At 37.9% G+C, this 10,020-nt stretch overlaps 1 pseudogene; it reads left to right on the forward strand.

The window, feature by feature from the left end:
• Positions 1-516: 516 nt before the first annotated feature.
• LOC140852611 (cysteine-rich receptor-like protein kinase 6) lies at positions 517-5,741 on the forward strand (annotated as a pseudogene).
• The last annotated feature ends 4,279 nt before the right edge of the window (positions 5,742-10,020 follow it).

Here is a 10,020-nt window from a genome sequence, read left to right on the forward strand (position 1 = left end):
AAACATGCAACAAAACTTAAACATCTAGTGACTCATGCTTCTAGATACCATGTATATGATTTTTTTTTCTAAAAAAATTTTAGAATATAATTATTTAAATTAAATATTGAAAAATATCATTTAAAAAATTAATAATCTAATTACTGAGGAAAGTGCCCTAATTTACGTCATTTAACTGTACGCTCTAATTGCATTTCTCGGGTTCGGATTATATCTTTCGCGCTAAAATTGATAAACCTACTTTCGTGACCTGAACCGTTTGGATCACACGGCTTCGAGACTGTGCAAAACTCAATCCAACGGTTGACCCGCAAAAAATACCAATCACTCTTTCGCGCGAAACATACAACCAGAACGCGACAACATAAGTGCTCTATTTCGCTTTGACCGACCAACCTGCTTGAGTTCCACTGTTTCAAGTGTCGTTTTAGACTTCATGGTTACCTCGGTTGGCATCCTGTCTCCGTTGTCCGATCATACCATCATCTCCTTCTCGGGGAGTTCCCACCAGGGCCATAGCATCCATTCGCTATGTTCCCTTCTCTCCCCTCCTCTCGCCCCCTCTTCCCGCTATGCCTCCTGCTCTTCTTCTCCTCAACCACTCCCTCCAGCCGCCGCCGACCTCCTCGCCCAAAAATGCGGCAACACCGGCAACTACACCACCAACAGCACATACGCTTCCAACCTCAACATCCTCCTCACCTCCCTCGACTCCAACACTTCCTCTCCGGTGGCTTCTCCAACTTCACCGTTGGCCAGATCCCCAACCAAATCTACGGCCTCGCTCTCTGCGCGGCGACACAAACGCCTCCAACCTGCCGCTCCTGCCTCGACATCGCCACCCAGAACGCCCCCAATCTCTGCCCTTACGCCAAAAGCGCCATCTTCTGGTACGATGACTTCCACTACTCCAATCATGCGCTTCTTCTCAACCATCGACACCGGACGAGATCTTGTATAAACAAACCGACATAACCGAGCCAGTTCGACAATCTCGTCGGCGTGCTCATGAACAGGATAGTCGACTGGGCTGCCTCCAACTCGACAAGATGTTTGCGACCGGGAGATGTTGAACTCCACCAACTCTCCTCTTCCGACGATATATGGTCTGGCGCAGTGCACTCGGGACCTGTCGAGGAGCCAGTGTCAGCAGTGCCTCACCGGCATGCTTGACCCGCTACCCGCCGCGTTTAAGGGGAAGCAGGAGCGAGGGTGCTTGGAGGGAGCTGCAATTATAGGTACGAGATATACTCCTTCTATGAAGGGACACCGACGCTAAGGCTTCAGTCGTCGCTAGAGGCAGCACCGGCACCGGCGCCTCTTATTACTCCGCCCGGAACAGAACGTAAGGGGATAAGATTGTTATTTTAGCACTGTGAAAGTAATAATAGCCTAGAGTTCAGTTTTATGAACTACCTCTCCATTCTTGGTTTCAGAACTATGACTTTATCCCCAAATAGATCAGCCTTTCCGGATCTACTATTTAATATTTCTTGTTTTCTTATCTATTTATTGTCCTATCAATTTGAGTCCTAAATGCATCTTTCTACATAAATTTAATTGATATAATTAACTTTGCCCTTGCCTGTTTCTATTGTTTGCAATGCTATAAATTCGGAATTCTGTTTGTCAGTAAAATAAAATTTGGACATATTTTGTTATTTATTGAGATGTTTAGATCCAGCATGTGTTACGGCTGAACTTTTGGCTTTTCTTCGCCCCTTCAAATGTGTGATTCATAAGCTTATTTGTTGTCTAATAAAGAACGGAGTTTGATTATTGGTAATGAAATTTCTGAGATCGATTTTGGTCTCCTTCAATTCCTTGGCAGTTTTCTGAATCTTTAGTCACATAATTATTCTGAAAATATTACCCGTATACCTTTTAAAATTTTTACTGGGATTCAATCTTCTGAAATGTTTCAGTGGGTTGTCGCATGCCTGTCTGATGCCCCACGAAAGGAGACCTTTCCGTCTAGTATATAGACAACTAGCCCACCTGAAAACGATGCGACTGCCTTCTTTCTCAACAGTCCGGTCAGTCTGTCATCAATCTAGCAATAAAAAATTACTCATGGTAAAATAAAACCAAGTCTAGATGAGATGAGGGCCATGATCTTCTCAGCAGTACCCTTTTGAGGCATTTAGCTCAAAAATCCTTTGGTAAACTAATATTAGCTGAGCCCAGATATAAACCATAAATATCAGACAATCAGACGATTGAAGTCTTCGGAGTCTTCCGCAACCTCACAAGTGTCTTTTTTTCCTTTGGTCCCAGACTCCCACATAGTTTAATAACATGATAAAATACCAAGAAATGGCACCATCCACTGGACTAAAATATTAGCATGTTGTCAGAACAGGGATTTCTTTTCCCACTGCTTTTCCTATCTTGATTCATGTTCTTGCGACCACACCGCAGAAAGGGAAGGCATTAAATTGTGTACAGAATGATCTGGGAGACAAGGAAAAGGGGCTACTTTTAATGTGTCCACAACCAACAAGCTATCTCAGTCTCCTCCCCGAACTGAAGGGAGCAACACAGAGTCTGAATCTAGAGAGCAACCACTTAATTCCTCATGGTTTTAGAAATTACTTTACCCTGTACGTGTATTAAGAACCTTAGGTGTATGTGTATTAAACCTTAGGGAATTCTCCTTTGTTATTAAGGAATAATCTAGAAATACATAAATTCTTGGTTGAATTAAAAGTCGTGTGACTTAAACTAACAGTAAAGATTAGCTTTTCCTTGTTACCTGCAATATATTAGAGGTAACAATTTTATATAAGCAACACAGCTGGGCATTAATGATAAATGCTGTAATATACAAGTGTTATTTCCACAAACCGGCCAAAGTAGCTATCTTTTCTTTAACGTATGGAAGGTAATGCCAATCAGCACTAGTTTATTCTGGTTTGATCAAACATAGAGTACACCAAATTAATGCTCCCATAGTTTTATCAAAAAAAAAAAAAAAAAAGAAAACACTCCCATAGGATCACTTTCTGATTACTAACCATGGGCAAGAAAAAAAAACTTGGGTTCTTCTTAAATGGCAATGCTTCTTTAAACTGTATTTCTGCTTCACACCTGATTTACTTACAGAGGCACTCCAGTCAGCAAGTTTGCAAAATTACAACCATATGGTTTATAGAATAATTATTAATAAAATATTTCCCACAATCTATTGGCCTCAATTTCCATAGGTGCCACAAACATTTATAAGACACAACAGAGATGCACTAATAATGTAGTTTAATCCACAGCTCCATGTTTCAATACCATCAATGTATCATGTTTGATATAGAAATGCAGATAAAATTGGTCATTTATCGATGCAGGAAAGAAGACAAATGTCACAGGTCTGGTCCTAGCGATTGCTATACCTCTAGTAGCTGCAATCTTTCTGATCTCCATAATTTGCATTTGCTTCTGGAGGAGGAGGAAGCCAGTTCTAAGATTGCCCTGTAAGTAACCCGTGAATTAAATGATTTGTTTACACAAAATATCCAGCTCGTTTCTTTAAGTTTTTGTTGGAGAGAGTTCCAGTAAAATCTACTGAGATTGGAAAGGATTAAATATTAGGTGAAGTTACTGCAGGAGTTAGACCAGACAAGTTCACTGTAAATAATAAGTCATGTGTTGCTTGATTATTGACTTCAATGGCCATCAATGAGCCAGTAAAGCTAGAGCAGACATGGTTTCATTGAGCAAAACTATTTATTTGTAGTCCAATTATCTCATCTTGTTATCCTTATTCCATACATAAGATTTGCCAAGAAAATGTTTGATAGTTTCAAAATTCTGTGCTCTTTCAGTGGATGGGACTCGCTCGGAGGAGATTGCAAGTGTTGAGTCCCTGTTACTTGATATTCTACACTACGAGCTGCGACAGCTAACTTCTCGGAAGTGAACAAACTTGGAGAAGGTGGCTTTGGGGCAGTTTACAAGGTATGTTGAAAGCCTGTTGTGTAAAACTTCTTTAAATCTAATGTTAATAGAATTGTCCCCCAAAATAAAGATTTTTCACTTGTAACTTTAATTTTCTTTATCCTGATCAGTTCTATTTATATTATTTATTATTATTATTATTATTATTATTATTATTATTATTATTATTATTATTATTATTTGGTTCTAGTTATTTCCTGTTAATCTTATAATTCTGTATAGGGACTGCTACCTGATGGACAAGAAATAGCAGTGAAGAGGTTATCAACTAGTTCATCACAAGGATTTGGAGAGCTGAGAAATGAGCTAGTCTTAGTTGCTAAGCTCCAGGAATCTTGTAAGGCTTCTGGGCGTTTGCATGGAAGAACAAGAGAAGTTGCTTGTTTACGAATATCTGCCAAACAGAAGCCTGGATACGATTCTCTTCGGTATAAATTCATTTTCCACAAAAATCTGAATGACCCTCTTTGGAACCTGTACAGTGACCCTAATATGGTAGATCTATAATTAATATTAGTACTGAATCTATAAATTTGATGTTTGTTTTATATATGCTCTCCTCTTCCAACTAAATCTAGAATTTGCATTTCTAGCTTAAACCTTCTCGTTAGTTTAGAAGAAACAAATGTCCAATTGTCTTTCAAAAATGGACTTATTCTATCATGTGTGACCTTAATTGACCATCAATTTTTTTTTTTTTTTTTTTTGAATGTAATTAATTGACATTTTAGTTTATATGATATAGATCCTATACAGCGTGAACAACTAGACTGGGGGAAAAGGTACAAGATCATTGGTGGGATTGCTCGAGGCCTACTATACCTACATGAAGAATCTCAGTTAAAAATTATACATCGGGATTTAAAAGCCAGCAATGTCTTGCTAGATGCAGAATTGAACCCAAAGATTTCAGACTTCGGTTTGGCTAGGCTTTTTGGTGGAGACCAAACTCAGGGCACCACGAGCCGAGTTGTTGGAACATTGTAAGTAGAAATTTTGAATAATCTATGCATTCTAATCATGGTTCATTATAAGGAATTTTTAAATAATCTACTCATTTTGTTACAGTGGATACATGGCACCAGAGTATGCCATGCGTGGGCACTATTCTATCAAGTCAGACTTATACAGTTTTGGCGTTCTCGTTTTAGAGATCGTGTCTGGGAGAAAGAACAGTGGTTACTCGGATTCTGAATTTGCTCAAGACCTCCTGAGCTATGTGAGTTTTCAAATGTATGGATACAAATGTGGTTCTATCCTAAATGACGGAACAAATTCATTTCATGCAGATCTGGGAGCGGTGGACGGAAGGAACAATTTTGGAGATATTGGACCCATCTTTAGGCAACCATTGCCCAAGAAGTGAAGCGTTAAGATGCATTCACATTGGATTATTATGTGTCCAGGAAAATCCATCTGATAGACCCAACATGTCACAAGTTGTTGTGATGCTCAGCAGTAACTCTGTGTCTCTCCAAGCTCCTTCCAGACCGGCGTTTTGCATTGGAAAGAGCAGCATGGACTCAGATGTTTATTCAAATGAATTCAATATGTCTAGAGGTGCAAATGACCGTTCTTCGAGCAAGTCAATACCAATGTCACCAAATGAGGTGTCGATTACAGAACTTGAACCAAGATAGACATAAGAAGATAAGAAGAATAAGGTTGATGAATATCTAACAACTAGTCCTTCAAAAAAGCTATAGACTTTATATCATGGATGTAACACCTGTATTTTTGCTTAGACCCCCAGAAATATCGGAAAACCGGTGGCTTGATTGCTTTTGCCATGTTTTCTTACGAAAGGACTATTGTCCGATCATCGTTCAGCAATCCAGGGCCTTGGAATGAGTGGATTGGGCAGACCCTAACTTTTGGTTCTTTTTTTTATGCAAGGTGGCTATCCTAGGACTTGGACCAGTATCATTGTGTACATCAATCCAATGCTCTAACCATTGGGGTTAAATTTTTCACGCAAGAGAAGGTTTGATCTTCTTTCAAGATGTCAACCATCCGATTACCTATTTGGCTTTGAGAGTTGTGGGAAGGAGATAACAAAGACAGCAAGAGTGAACCTGATGTGATGGTTTCATCATCTTTATTATTATTAATTTTTTTGGCATCCAATCACAATGGGCGAACACAGATGGAGAGATGATCAAGAAGCTCTCCACCCTCACTGGTTTTTCTCCATATATTAAAGCAGATGAACATGTGTTCGAGTAAAAATGCACATATATTAAAGCACGAGTATGTTGGTGGCACATGCAGGTTGTGCTGATGAGATTGTGCAGGTATGCATAAATCACACTGTTTAAGGTATGCATAAATCACACTGTTTAAGGATTGTGGTTATGAACAAGATGTGACTGATCCCATTTGCAGTATTGTTATAGATGGCTACTGGGGTGCAGCCAGATGTAGATACATCATTGCAAGCATGTGTAGAAGTGATCATGCCGGTTCATGGGCAATCGTTGGAGAGAACCTAAAAAAAAAAAAAAATTCAATTTTTTTTTAAAATTTTTCTTCAAACACTTTAATCTTATTTTTTAATTTTATTATTTAAATATTTTAATTTCTTAATTATCATGATTTTAATTTCTGACCGTTGGGCTTCTAATTACAGGCTTTAATGGACCAGTAAAAGCTTAATCATCTTGTTTTATCTTCTGACCATGGGGCTTCTTATTAAAGGTCTTGATGAGTTAATAAAAGCTCCAATGATCATAAACGATTATATATGATGAGCTATAAAAAGATTTTTTTGAAATCTAATCCAGTAAGCTATCTAAGAGCCCTTCTTTTTTCTCCTTTTTAAGTTTTTTTGAATATATTTTTTATAATAATATTTTTTTTTTCTGGATACTGAAAGAATTTTTATCAACTTTCTTCATGGTCATGCTCATAGACGGAAGATATTAGTCGTATCTTGAGGTAGTTTTCTAATTTTTTTTTATATGAGAGATAGGGATACATCTTACGACAGTGTCTGATATGCTTCTGGGTTTAATCATTTTTATGTTTTGTTATTCTCCAGGTCCTTTATTACTTTTTTACAACAAAGCTTTATTAGTTTGGTTAGCCTTTTAAATCACATCAGATATTCTTAAAGTTCTGTTCCAACAATCTAAGGTGTATTTGTCTCGTGTGCTAGCTTCATACTCATAGCAACTGAATGATGGCTCTAATTAGCAGTTGCATTTTGTAAGCATTCTTGATCAGTATGAAAAAAAAAAATAATAATAATAAATAACAACTTCAACCAAAAATATGAAGAAAATATATGGCCAATATTTGTTGGATCTAGTTTTAAGCTTGTTGTTTCAAGACAAATCATTACTATGAAAAGAACTGGCTTGCTATATTGCTTTTGTTTCATTTTGGTTCGTTTTGATAGATAATGCCATTAAAATTGCATGTCAGTACAGTTTTTATGCAGTTCATCATATGTTTCAGCTGATTTTTAATTCATAAAGCTTGCTGCGTTATTTATGTTTTATATCATGTTGTTTGCTGGGCCCTGCAACCTTGCCCCTATATTATTTATGCAGAGCCTCATCAAATTGATGGCGGATGTTCTTTCAACATTTGACATGGGGTGGATGATGATAGGGTACAGAAATGTGGATGTTCATATCACTTGTGAAGAAATCAATTCCTCTACCTTGAATCATTTGTTATGATCAGGAATTGGCTTTCAGGGCTGATTGATGCTTACGACGTTCCGTAACAATACAATTTATCACAAATATCTGATTCATCATTCAGTTTCACCGTTCTCTACTACATGCTTTATGAAATACTCTGATTTCATGGGTGAACCATTCTTAGCCATGTGGAATACGAAACTGATTTCTTTAAAAGAGTTTTATCATGCTTTCTTCTCTGATCTTGTTTGGGAGGAAAAAAAAAAAAAACTGTTTACTAGTCAGAAACACGAGGATTGCATTATACCCTCCCCTTTTGTTCTTTTCCTTGAAAACTGGAGCAGAATTTATTTGATACTGATTGGATTACAATTTTCAGCTCTTTATTTTGATTGTGTTTCTAAACAAGATTAATCAACTAAGGAATGTGATAGGTTTCTGATGCTACTTAAATCAATCGGGATCGGAGGACGAACACCTTAAGACCTCGAGCAGTGGTACTGGTGCTGGAACGACTTACAAAATAAGTCCCAAACCAGAGGTTGTGGCTCTGACGAGGATCTTCCGACGTTCAAATCAGAAAAACAGAGAACGAAGAAGTAGCAACGAGTTCTCTGAGAGGGATTCGATTGAATTTACTTAGGTCCTCGAGGCTCTGACTATTTATATAGAAGAATGTCGAATAGCTGGGTCATTAACTATGAGATTGCATAATTCTGAGATTGCCGGATCGTTGGACATGCCAAACTAGGCGAGATAATTCAGTCCTAAAATACTCTCGCAAGATTAGAGGAGATGGTTATGTCAAATCTTATCTTATTTGAGATGGACAGCTGTCGCGCACATCGAAAAGATAAGTCGGCTGAATATTTCAGATACAGATCAGATCTTGAGGACGTCTTAGCTCAGCATGGAGATAGACTCCTCAGCTCATACGACGATTAGCGGTCGTATTAAAATCCTGAGAGCTTGACATGTATTGTGCTATAGCGTTGATCCGAGGTGTTCATGGTAATCACCGTAACACTCTCCCCTACTCCTAAGTTTGAGAATCAGACGAAAAGAATACTTTACACTACAGTGAAAATAGTCATTAACGACGCTATTAATGTTATTTTACGACGCTAATAAGCGTCGCTATTTAGCTTTACGATGCTTCAAAAAGCGTCGCCAAAGCGTCGCCTATGTAAGAGTGGAGATGAAAAGCGCCGACGCTTTTTAAAAGCGTCGTTATTTTTTAACGACGCTTTAAAGCGTCGTAAAATTAAATTATAACGACGCTTATAAGCATCGTTAAACTTGTTTTAACGTGCTTATAAGCGTCGTTAAATATATTTTTAACAACTTTAAAGCGTCGCAAAATTCAATTTTAACGGCTTTTAGCGTCGTTAATGACTCCGCGTCCTCCACTCAACCAAGATGCTTTTCGAAGCGTCGGCTTTTTTGTCTTTAACGACGCTTATAAGCGTCGTTAAAGGTTTTAAGAGAAAAAAAAATACAGATTTTATATAAAAAAAAAGAATACATACATTTGTACAAAATTATATCAATTATTCTAACATAAACCTGTACAACAATCACCACCATTCACACCAAAAGCAAACTTAAATAGAAAATTTAACAAACTAAAAGATAATATTTTTATATAAATAAAAAAAAAGTACTAATCGTCCATTACAATCAAGAGTAATATAATAAATATAAAAATACAATAAAAATAAAATAATATCAATCTGCAGGCGGATGGTCGTCGTTGTCTCCACGTGACGTGCCGCTATCTCGACGGGTGCCTGATGTGTCAGGAGCCTACAAGAAACATATCAAAAGCATGATTTGCATATCTATAAATAAAAATATATAAATCATTAATTAATACAAAATATATATTTAATATTATGTGTTTACCTGAGATGAACCATACATCTCTAATAAAGATGTAAGGCGATCAATCTGTCCCCTCATGGCCTGCATCTCGACACGGCTCTGTCGCATCTCCTCCATCTCAGCGGCACGACTCTGTCTAATCTCCTGTATCTCCGCCTCGAGTCTGCGAACACGTGAATCCTGAGCATCTGCTGCAGCATGCTGCGTATATCTACTAACCTCAGATAACTGAGTGGGGGTGACTCCTACTCCATAACCCTCACTCGGCCGTAGCGCTCTGGTCCCATCAACTCTGTGAACACCTCGACCTCGATACGGCTCTGCTGCATAGATGCTGCGGACTCGTCGTCACGCTCCCAATGAGAGATGTAGCCCTCTCCTATATTTTTTTGAAAACAAGAGTTATACATTAATAGCTAACAAAATTAAATTTAAATCATTGCAAAAATATAATATTAATAATGCCGTACATATAAATCTCTCGACTCATCTCGAACAAAAGTACCATCCTGATGAGTATGAGTCATCCGGTAAA

Source organism: Elaeis guineensis, chromosome 11, assembly GCF_000442705.2.
Source record: "Elaeis guineensis isolate ETL-2024a chromosome 11, EG11, whole genome shotgun sequence".
NCBI lineage: Eukaryota > Viridiplantae > Streptophyta > Magnoliopsida > Arecales > Arecaceae > Elaeis > Elaeis guineensis.